The sequence below is a fragment of the Anser brachyrhynchus genome (assembly GCF_964034855.1).
Source record: "Anser brachyrhynchus genome assembly, chromosome: 1".
Taxonomy (NCBI): Eukaryota; Metazoa; Chordata; class Aves; order Anseriformes; family Anatidae; genus Anser; species Anser brachyrhynchus.
In genome coordinates, this window is record NC_137694.1 from 90,728,026 (window position 1) to 90,740,229 (window position 12,204).

The following is a 12,204-nucleotide window of genomic DNA, read 5'->3' on the forward strand; positions in this document are numbered from 1 at the left end:
ACAGTTGTGTGCTAAAAAATTAGATAACAGGAAAATTGTAAAAACTATTACCAAAGGGATAAATAAGGCATGACTTAGTAAATAAAAGAAGAACCGAGACACTGAGATTCTGATTTTCTCCCACACTCTTTTCCTGACCACAGTCCTGCAGCAGCACTTTAGAGCTAAATGACCTTGGCTGCTGTCATTTTAGACAGCTTATTACCTGTCGCATTGGTGCAAAAGTGCCAACAAGACAGAAGCACTATCACTGTGCTACATGCTATTATATCACATGTGCCATCATTGGAAATCGAAAGGAGCATCTACAGCAGCCTTCATCCGAACTACCTACAGAAACTTCACAGGAATAGGGTTTACTGTTCATGCTTTAAAAACAATGCTTCCTGTACACAAATGAATATACCCCCGCTGTTACACTGGTCATACATGGAATAGTTAGATTTCAATAGGAATATGGGAATAAGCAGCTAAATCATCATCTGGTAGGGGAGCTCTTATCATGTTTCTTACAGACATTTTTATTGAATCAACCAAGTGGCTAAGAAACTACACAGTTGTATGTAATTCAGGAGTTAATTGTATTGCTTTCTTTTAAAAGAAAATAATAATTTGTAGCATCTCCAGAAATTAGGGAAATGGAAAAAACAAGTAGCAGGAAAACAAGGTTAAGTGCATTTTAGGAAAGACAAACATGCAAAAAATACATTTAAATACATACTGTTGGCATAGGTTAGCACTTTCTATACAAGCATAACATTAAAGTATTCCACGTTGCTTTTTTTCTGCCTCGGTCTCTAGATTTTTTTGATTGCCTCCCCAGACAACAATAAAAAAACACAAGCCATTTGATCTGACAGAGTTTCACTTCCCTTTCTCTCCAAACACAAACACTGTATATAAAAAAAAAAAAAACAACAACAACAAGAACACCATTTAAAAACATTTTAACCTTACTTGACATACAATGTGATGTAAAATTGCCAACAGTTTGTTCAACAGTCATCCCTGGGTACATCCCTCCCACAGTGGCCAGCCTTACAAATATTGGTATTTGTACAAGAATTCTTGCACATAAACTCAAATAAGGACTTCAGGTTGTTTATGAGTATCCACCGTTAGAAAACTAACTGAAGACACTCAAAGTGCCAGACTGACTTATGATGCCAGACCTACTATAGATCAAGTCCCTCGACCACGTACTCTCAGGAGCAAAATAGGTCCTTGAAGTAGTCCCTAATATCCTGCTTTGCTTTTTCAAGTCTTAACAGCTCCACGCAAAACATTGCTTTTGTTCTTTGTCACTATAAACTGTACTTCCCTTTCCTCTCATCACGCACTTACAGGAAAAACAAAAACCAACTTCACAGCACGCAATTCTGCGGTTACAAAAAGCCATATATTTTGCTTTTCTAGATACAGACCCAGAATCAGCTTCTCTGACTTGGACAAGCCTTCTCTGCTGGAGGCCCACCACAGCCCTGTGTGGGAAGCTCACGCTAACAGTGGTGCTGATGCCCTGCACAAGTGAACTGAGGAGGTGCTGAGGGCCACAGAACTGCGGAACAATATTTCTGGAATTTACTAGGGGTTTTAGGCATGATATCAGAAATATGAGTTTATTAAAGATAAGGTCTTCATTAATAGGATGCAAGAAGACACATGCTAGTAATTTTTGCAAGTTTGGGGTAGTACAGAAGACAGAGAATAGAACTGCCTTTGCTTAAAATAAACCCAAAGAAAAAAGCAGTTCATGTATAAAATAGCAAATATTTTGATTGCCACTCAGCAGTGCCTTACCTTTCCAGGAAAATTCTCTTTTCATCAAGTTCTGGTATGATTTTCATAAAACAAAACTCTGTATAGAAAAATATAAATAAATAAATAAATAAGTGAATGAATAAAAAAAGAAGAGAGACAGAGAAAGGAAAACAAAAGGTTTCCTTTGAGCAAGACTTTCTCTTTTGTAGCCTGTCACAGGCTGTATGATCATTGCCACCAGCTGGTCACAGACTCCTGCTAACTCAGTCAATTCAAAAGCAGTCTTCTCTTTTAAACCTAGGCAGAAGCCAGCCTTTTGTTTAAAAGGTTTTTTTCTGGAACTGAAGGTCATGTAGATTTAACAAACCTGTTTGCCTGGAACAGGAAAATCCTATCACCTTGTAACTCATGTCTTTATATTGAAACACTGGTCAATAGAGGCATTAAGCAAGCTGCACAGACAAACTGAAGTTTGTATCTTGGTAAAGGATTATACAGGCTTTCAGAGTCTTCCAGACGACACATAAGTAGTTCATTGGCAGCCTCACAAAATCCTCATAGTGAAGCCATTACCCTGCATTTGCCATTTTCCACAGATGTGAACCAGAATGACATCAGGATCTGCCCCAAACTGTCCTTCCTCACGCTGGGGTGGGCCAAGAACACGGCCTCCTTGGGGTGCTCCACCCCGTGTGGGAAATGAGATTAGTCCAGGTCAAGCAGTCAAGAGAGATGCTGACGTCCCGTCTGCACGAGTGAAGGCTGCTTTTGTAGGCACTTAGCTTTTTAGACAAAGATAAATGAACAATAGTTCCAAGAACGGTCCGTATAAAAAAGATTGTCTCATTAAATAAATGATGGATAAGAACAAACATTTTGAGTAAGAAGAGCAAAGTTACTGAAAGTCTTTTTAAAGCAAGACGAGCCTTGCACTGTTGTTTTCCAAATTTTATTTGCAAGAGAAATACTTTGAATAAATAACCTGACAAACTTTAGAAATGTGGGCTAAATGTTTTTCTAACACACACAATGTAATCACAATAATTTGGGGCAAGATGTGTTGCTAAGTTCTTTATAACTGAAAAGCCTAGGCATTGATTTAAATTATGTGATTTCGTTTCACCTTTTCTTCCTGCAGAAAACATGATATCTTCTACTACAGTTTTAAAGTAAGCAACTTAAATGGTTACCCTCTCACCTGTTCACACTCTTTAGCAACATTTCTTCTGAATTGACTTTGGGCTTTTATCAAGAAATGAAGACAGCAGGAGTCACAGGTTCCCCGCCGCTGATGATATTAGCAGCTGGTGCATTCAGCAGTTCCTTGCTCTGGTTTGGGTGTCAGTGATGTCATCAGCCGATGCTGGCGAAGCAGAGCTATGACCTATGATCTCAAGGGCTGAAAATGTAGTTTAATGCATCCATAAGAAACTAAGAACAAGCTTTGCCAGTATTTCTAGTGTCCTGCTACTACCAGAAGCCTAAAGAAACTGTCACTAACAAATTACGAAATTGATTTAATTAGTCTTACCTTACAGCCTGTTGTAGGTCTTGACATAAAAAAATCCACCCTCCACCCCCAAAAAATTCCAACCACTGAAACTTTAAAAGTGGACATTAGCTCCTCAGCAATATTCACAGTGAATGTTAAACAGCCCCCCAAAGTGCTTTGTCCAGAACCATTTTTTATTTTTTGTCATTATGTGCACATTATGTCATTATGTTTTTTCTGCTGCTAATACTGGGTTTAACTCTGAACGTGCAGAGAGAATGTGTGTAGGCAGATGGCAGAACAATACACTAAGGAATGCTCTCCAGGGGTGCAAAGGGACACCAGGCATCCACCTGCCACTCCACTCCCCTTCATGCCTCTGAAAATCTGTCCTAAACTTACTGTTACACAGGCAGAGGGACCTGAGCTGTGTCCCAGAGCCCAACTTTAAATTGTGTGCTAGTCTTTACCAGAACAAGAATCTACTTAGGTACAAATGCAGAGTGTTATGCTTGCAGTCAGAGGAGAAATACCACAGGTCCAATGATTCTGTGACAAATAAAAATTATACATGCTTGTGACTGTACTGTGCTGGGGCACTCATTGTAGCCTGTTTCTGTTAAGTACAATGTATGCAGAGAGTGAGAAAGTCATTCCCCAGACAATCAGAAATCTAATGGTTTCCCATGTCTGTTGTACATGTTACTATATAAATCCATAGCTTAATGTGTTTTTAAGTCGTTAGTGCTTAACATAAACCCTTCCTGGCTTATGCGGCAATGCAAGTTTAAACTCCTGCTAATAACTTTCTATCCAGACTTTAATTTCCTAGTAACAAAGGAAGTTGCAATGGCACTGATACCTTTTAGCAGCTACCTTTACACCACACAGCCCCAGTGAGTGTGTTTGGGACTCTGGCATGCTAGCAGAAGTCATCTCCACACCAGTTCCACCAGTGAAGGTCCAGTCACTTGGTGTGGCTATGCCTGAGCCTCGGAGGAGAGCTCGCTGGCTGTCACTCAATCCTGATAGCAGAAAGGAGAAGCTGGCTGTGCAAAGTGAGCAAAGGAGAAGGAACAGATGGCTCATGTTGGGTTGTTTGGGGCTTATGCTTAACTGATGCTGTACAAGCCTGATGTCTAGAGGTACGGTCGGATGCTCAACTATTGTGTGGTGCAGAAAGCAGAGGACATGTAGATCCTCACCTACAGATGATTCATTTTCATTCCAGGAAGCTGTGATCCATTACAATAAGCCAGCTCACTTCACAAACTAGATTTGGTACCCACATGGAACATGGTACAGGCTCATTTGCGTTGCTTCGTAATGGAGAGAGAAGGCCCAGGTAGCACTGCAGCTGGTCTCACTGCCTGACTGTGGTCTCCACAGACAGTGCAACATGCATGGGTTGATTCATGAACATACAGCAACTCTGCGTGTTCGTATTGCCAATCTCTGCTCAAGGACTTCAGCCTTGTGCTGCCGGTCACAAGGTTGACTTTTCACCAGACTACAATGCCAGATTTGCTACCTTACCTTACAAGGCAGAAGCCAATCCTCCCCCCCTTCTATTTTGTCTTTATAAATAGAAAAAAGTTTTTCCAAACACTACACCGAGGACAAATTATCTGTTCTGCGTTAGTCTCCTCCTCCTAAGTATTTGGTTTCCCATCCATCATCTGCAAGGGGTGAACTGCAGACGTGCTGCTAGTCACTGAATGTTCACACTGAAGTTTATCTTAGTACAAATGAACCATTTTTAGGTCCCAGTGAACTTACATGTCTGATCTGCTTAGCTTAGCAATAAAATAATGGCTGTGGTGGCTGCCAGCTCAGCAGCTTCACTTGGAGTGTAACAGGCATGCCGCCGTCTTTCAGGCTCAGGCACCATCTGCACTGCAGCGCCTGCCACTGGTATTTAGTTACCAATTCCCTCGCTGCTTCATAAACCAGGAAAGAATCTGTTTCACTTTCTTAAAACTGGGTTGTTTTTTTTTTCTGTTTTGTTTTGTTTTGTTTTTTCACAAAAGTCTGGGAAACCTTTTGAAATGGGGATTTACAGACAAATTTGGACTTTGTTGTGCTACCAGAGTTTCAGTCACCCTGTCAATTGAGCAAAACAACACACACACACATACTATTCTGAGCGCAATGAAAAGTTGAATTTTTGGTTAAGAACTAGAGATTTCTCAAGCACAGTCCCCCCACTCTCCCATGTGCTTTCAGAGTTCCTGTACTGCATCTTCTTCAGGGCCATTCTTCAGCTGGGCAGGACTCGGTCTATTACTGTCTGGCCCTCACAGCTGTTTTGCTGCTATGCACCCCTTAGTGTATTGTCATGTAGGTAAGGAGAAGTTTTCCCTCAGGAGAAGCACAGAGAAGAGAAGGTCATTATGCTCCAAAGCCCCTGCATTTCTGGGATACAAACACGTAAACAAGGCACTGGTCTCCTCCTGGTCCCTAACCACTGTGGCCAGCCCCCTATACCACCTCATATGGGACTCCTCATGCCTCTAGATGATTAAATGCCTACCCAAGCTTCCTTTTCTGATCTGTCACACATTTCCCTGACTCCATTGTTGATCACAAAGTGGGATTCAAAATGTTTGGTGTCATCCAACAATATTTTAGTTTTAATGTACCAGATTATATAGCTTGGCAAGCTGTACTTGTGGATAACCCGATCCCCTGCTGTCCCCCTGGACGATCCTGTTGTCTAGGAGAAGGGATGGTCTGGTCCCAGGGTGGCTCTGAGGTAACATGTCATGCTGCAATGTAGTTTGAAGGGAGAGGTGTAAGCTGTTACAGAGATCCTGAATTTTGAGCACGTTCTGGGTAGTGACAGTACTGCCAGGCTTCTGTCTAGCCCTCTACGGTGATATTTGGGTCTGCCTCTGTACCTGCAGTTGCCTTATCCATGTTCACATCTAGCTCACATGCAGAGACTCTACAGTGCTGTGACTTCATGGACACCGAGGTCTGCTTTCGTGTTCTCTGACACAGATGTTGGGAACTTCTGTTGCTTTGCTGAGTGGTTGAGCCCTTGCTTCAGAAAACACAAATCTTGATGCTCCCAATACTCTACCTGGCAAAAGTGACCCCAATGTCACCATTGACGTTAGGTTCCTGCAAAACACTGCACAGGAGAAGTGTTTTCCTGCTGCTGGCCCTTTGAGCCTGCCTCTAGGTGTGCTGTTGGTTTAAGCGCTTAACCCAACAACTTCAACAAATAGGTGGAGAAAGCTGGCAGCCTGAATCCATTACTGGAAGCAACGTGAAGACAGTTAACTGGCCATGCAAATTGTAGCTACAAATTCTTGCCACAGTTATTAACCATCCCATTATCTGCTTTAGTACATTATCACTGGACCTGCCCTCTGCTTCTCCTACCTGCTGAGAGCAGAGGAGGAGAACTAAACAAAATATTTTGATCTGCCCAGGAAATACACATTTGAAGTCGATGATCTTACAGGGATGCTGACCAGCTGTTTGTTTGTTATTTCTCTGGAAATCTTAGCCTTGTTTCCAATCAAACAATTTCTGTTGTAGATTCGCTACATTTCTCTAAGACCGGGGCACTGTTTTTCATTTGTATTCTCTGTTTCCTGGCCAAACATTGCATTGCAGCCAGAGAAAGCTTGCAAGAATGTAGCAGCATGTCGGGGTGGAAAATAAACATTTGAGGGATATCGCAAGTATTTCCAAAACAAGCAACACACCCTGAGAGGGGTCAGCATTAAAGTTCAACTGAAGAGGAGCACATAATGGACTGAGACAGCACAAATATTTCCTGTGCAAAGCACTCTGTATTGTGGGGCAGGGGACTCTCTGCTTACAACATTACAAAAAGTGATGGCCCATATTAAGATACGCTGCCTGCCACGTATCACTTCTGCCTGCATATATCAGCTGCAGCCATGTGCCCATTCAACCACTCTGCCCCATTGGCCAAATATGCTTAATTAAGACACTAAAAACAATCAGAAACAGGTGTTTCTCACATGGATAATTACAGCTGTGCTGTCAGCAGAGCACATGTGTGTGGAGAATCGGATATTTTAAGAACAAAACACGCACCACCACCACCCGGAGAGTTTCTACCTTTGCCATATAAGGGCAAAATCCTTTCATGTCAAACTGCATAATTTTGGATGACCTATTGCCAGTTCCTCATCCAACACTTCAATATAGCGTGATACACCGGATCTTAAAGAAGTGCTCATATACATTACGTAAGCTGTTAAAAGCCACATGGTTATCGGGGAGCACACATGCTAGGCTTATATAAAATATTTGCTAATACAGTTATCAGCCTGGCAGCATCAGGTTGGAACTTGGTGGTCTTTCAAGGTGCTTGTCAGTGCTGATTTACATTTTCCCTGGGGATCAGCTATCCATCCCTCTGCTGTTCCATAAATCAGGTTTCCAGAAATAAACTCACTTTCTAAAGGCTACGCAAGATCTGCCGCAGAGCAAGTGCATCTGCATGCATTGCTATCTCTGAAAAAAAACCCTTTGATGTTCCTCCAAACTTCTTGGTTTGTGTTGCAAATGGAATCCAGGAATGCCAAAGGATTACAGAGGAGTGGAAACTTCATGAAATTCAGTTTGGGAGGAAATGCCGTGCTGTGTTTAAAAATGATTCTCCTGGGTGGAGAGCAGCCTAGGAGGGGAGTAGCCGTGCTCCCCGCGGGGCAGCGTTCGGGCTTCCAGGCCAGAGGACGGCAGCTGGGGCTCCTGGGAGGCACCAAGGCATTGGCAGCATCTTCTTAATTATTAACCTGCAATTAAATTAATGTGCCATGCTCAGCTCCCTGGCCAGCAAACTCCAGGTCAAAAAAAACCAAGAGGCAAGTGTTAGGGTGAAGCAAATGTGAGAAACGGGGAGGGGGTCCGGACAGCGTTGCGATGCTGTTCAGATGGGGACGCGCCCTTTCAGGTTTTATCAGACCCGGTTCAAACACCCTGCAGAGGCTCGTTGCGCATTTTAAAGGTTTCTTTCCTCAGCTTCCAGCAGGCTGAACACGGGAATGCTGCGGGGGCTGCCGGGCTGCAGCCCTTGCAACCGAGCAGGGGCAGCCGCAGGCGGTGGCTGCGCGCCTGGGAGCCACGCGGTGGCGCTGCCCGATCGGTTTCGGGAGAAAACGATCGCGTTTTAGCTTCTGGAAGAGTTATAGCGCAATTTTAATAATAATAATAATAGTAATAACAACAGCAATGATAAAACCTCCTGACATGTTCAGACTTGCGAGGCCCTGTAAAGCCACAGTGACAGGTTTCTGTATTTATGGGCAAACAGGGTTTCTACCTCGATGTGTTAGAAGGAGGGCATTTGGTTTGCCTGAGCATTTCAAATAGTGTTTGAAGATTTTGTGGGGGAACATTTGAAGTGGTCAGGGTAAATATATCATCCCTTCCACTAGCAGTGTTATGTTTGAATTAAAGGAAATTAAGATGGTTCTATCTCAGAGTTTTAACTAAAATATTTTACATTAAAATCAGGAAAAAAAAAAACAGCAACAGTAAATTGCAAATAAGGATAAGAGCAAAGATCACTATTCTGGATAGCTATGGTCTGCATAAATGCATAAATGAAAAGAAGTATTTGCAGTGTGTGGAACAGAGACTATTTATTTTTATTTTTGTTTTTATTTTAAAGAAGCCAAAATGTTTCATAAAAAAAGCATCAGAAATATACTCTGATGGCAACCTTGGATAAGCAAGGGATCCTCTCTCCAGTTATATTTTCAAATGTCTCCCAGTGGTCTGGTCATTTATGAAGGCTTTTCAGGCAATTCTAACACATAGAGCACCCAGATTAAGGTTTTGTATCTGACCGTAAAGGAAACTGAAATCAGGTGTTCAAGTTGTTACAAAAGCAACAACCACTTACCTGAACCCCTCAGACATGCTCTAAAGAAGTATTTACAGTTACTTGGCTTAAGACTCTGCTACATACAGCTGGATGCCAGCTCACCCTTTCTAATGAAGGTCTCCTATATATTCAGATAGATCTGTCACAGTGTTATCACTAGAAGCAACTGCCCTATTTCTGAAAACTACACCAAAACCAAGGCATGAAAAGCAAAACCTCACTCAAAACTAAAGTAGTAAGTCCACATAAAATCATCATCAAGACCCTGTGTAGACAACATGTGCTGGGATGAAATGAACACATCTGCTTTATATCAACAGGCATCTTGGGCAACATCTTCACATTCAAAATGTTGCTAAAGCCGCAGCCCTGTACTGCGCAGATAAAAGGAATTTTATTGCACAGTAGTCAGGGCTTTGACTGTGCTATTATTGAACACAGCCCCGCCAACACAGACCTTACCTAGTTATAGGTCATAGGATTGTTTACATACAGTCTGTTTATGTCACTGGCTATAAAAAAGAAGGCAAAAAGGGCCACATGAAATTATGTCCTACGATAAGCTTCTTAGGAGACACAAGATAGGCAGAAAAGTGTATTTTTCTTCAATTATGCTTCAGACCCCCATGTAGATGGCAGATTTTGCACCAAGGAATGGAAGAGGGGTTGAAGAAAAGAGGAGATGAAGCACACGGCTCTACGCTTTTTTGTTGCTTTCCAGAGCTCCAAAGGGACCAGGGGGAATGGGATATAAACTGGCTGCTCTGGCTTGTGCTGGTGATCAGGCAGGGACCAGGTGGCCCTTGTATGTCTTAACCAAAAATATCACTTACAATAAACTTTATTCTTATTTTTCCCTTGAGTACTAGGGATGGGGAACAGAGCCGAGGCCCGTCTTTCAAATCAGCCACAGTAATACTACAGGGAAGTGGGAACACCAGCTTTTCTCCCAGACATATGAACCACCAAGCATCTTACAGTCCCTGTACAATTCTTAGGTAGTATTACTTCCTCCTTTCCACTCTTTATCTCAACTGTGCACTGCATGAGTCTTATTTAGACTGAGTGTCTGGTGTCAAGAAAGAATAGAAGGCAGTTTCCTGTCAAAAGTCAAGTAATGATAAAAACCAGTATTAATTTTCAACTGAATTTGGAACAATTACATAGAAATAGTTGTTTTGTTATAAAAATCTAGCCACAATACTAGCTTATTCTGCGACAGACCAAATTAGTGTTTTGCTATTTTTATTTCATCCTTTGCTATTTGGAAGGAGATGGCTGTGTGTACATTTTAACTTGACTGAATTATTGAGAACTGTTTTATTAGTTTATCTTCTGTAAGAGTCTTGCCTCCCTCATGACCTTAAATTCCATGTTGAGAGCCTACTGCAATTTGCAAGTAAACTGCCTTGAAGCATACAGGAAATATAACTGCACCATAGCACACAATTTTATGTTAAAAAGAATGATAAACATTTAAGTTCAATGGCATCTAAATAACTATTCAGAATATTTTCATATAACTTCAGATGAAGTTCTTATATGTTAAGCGGATATAGATCCAGCATCACAATAAGAGTCCATCAATAAATAGCCTCACAGGTCTCACTTATTATTTGCCTTATTTATATTACCCATGTAAAAGAAACAGCGATCAAACTTCATCTTTTTTTGCTCTCTGATAAGCTTAGGTTTGTTTCTTTTTGTTGTTTGTTGTTTGTTGTTTTGTTTTTACTTTAATAAAGGATGTTTATACAAATTTGGAAGTATGGAAGTCACGTGCAAATATTTAGTTCCCTGGTTGTCCTGAAGCCTTTTCTAGAAGCAGCATCATATACAGAATGTCAATATACCTCTAAAACAAGAATCACTTAAGTGCTGAGATACAAGAAGAGTTTGACTACTCTTTGAGATTCCTTAGAGCTTTTGTGTGAGTTGCACTCTTCCAGTGTGGCCCCTGTCCCTGTAATTGCTTTGATTTATTCTCATCTCCTTTACTATGAGGCTACATAGAACAGAACCATAGAACGTTTTGGGTTGGAAAGAACTTCAAAGAATATCTAGTTCCTCATGGCAGGCCACAACAAAGTGTGGTTCCAACAGGGAAACTTCTTTGAGCCCCTCCATCATGAACATTTACAGATCTAATATTTGCAATTTTTTCTGATATAGCCCTGTACTTCTAAGGTGGTCGTGTTATATTTCAGTAATATATTGGCCCCATCATTATGCTGGCAAGTTCCTGCTCCTGATGTACTTGAAAAAAGTTTTTATCATCACTTTTTGCACCCTAGCTCCTCAGAATCTTTTTTGTTCAGCTTTATTATGGTTTCACATATAGCTTGCCAGAAGTTAAATCCTCTTTTCTATGTTCTTTATTTGGGTTTCCACTTACTGAAAAATATGTTTTAATTTCTAATCACCTCCTTGGCTTGTCTTTGGCTATATAGGCTTCCCTTCTCATCCTTAGTTCTTTTAGACTTTGGGAGTATTGGAACAGATTTCAAATACTCCCTCCAAAAAGGAGAATAGAAGGGAGGGGAGGGGAGACATCTTGAAAGTTGCCTTTTTTTTTTTTTTTTTTGAATTACATTTGAAACTGAAAAGCATGCCCACTCTACAGTAGAAGACTCAAGCTGAAAGTAACTCGCCTCATCTTTGGTCCCCCCTAAATTAATTATAGATTTCCTGAATGAAAATAGCAGCATCTGAAAAGATTATGGAAAATAACTTTCACGTGGGGAACCCCAGAAGACAGAAGGATTTAGATTTGAAATTGTTTTATATATGCAAAATGTCTACCTTGAGATCTAAAAGGTTTAATCAGATCTTACAAAGTGATGCAAGTTGAAAGATTTAACATGAGCATGTACCACAGTACTTGGGAAAAAATACTGCAAAATTGACCGGGCAAGAAGCTCTGAAGTGAATAATTCTCAAAAAGCATGTGTATGGAGCTGGCAAAGACCATGCCCTGAAAACAGTGGCTGAAAGGGAATGTGTGATTTAGTAAATCATTCAAGCAGTGAGCTTTCATCTGTGGATCCCTGGTCTATACCTGACTTAAGGCATCAAT

At 41.2% G+C, this 12,204-nt stretch overlaps 1 protein-coding gene across 7 annotated transcripts in view; it reads right to left on the bottom strand.

The window, feature by feature from the left end:
• LOC308188157 (uncharacterized protein) overlaps nucleotides 1–12,204 on the bottom strand; it is a 112,630-nt gene that overhangs the window by 31,987 nt on the left and 68,439 nt on the right. For 3 of the 7 annotated variants that reach the window (XR_013945185.1, XR_013945187.1, XR_013945189.1), the window contains exons 4-5: nucleotides 2,960–3,160; nucleotides 1,801–1,858 (exon numbers count right to left, since the gene is read on the bottom strand). The gene's annotated coding sequence lies outside the window, so the exon portion shown is untranslated. Of the gene's footprint in view, nucleotides 1–1,800; nucleotides 3,161–4,115; nucleotides 8,035–12,204 lie in introns of those variants that run through there. The other 4 variants (XR_013945184.1, XR_013945186.1, XR_013945188.1 and 1 more) reach the window with 2 other exon arrangements.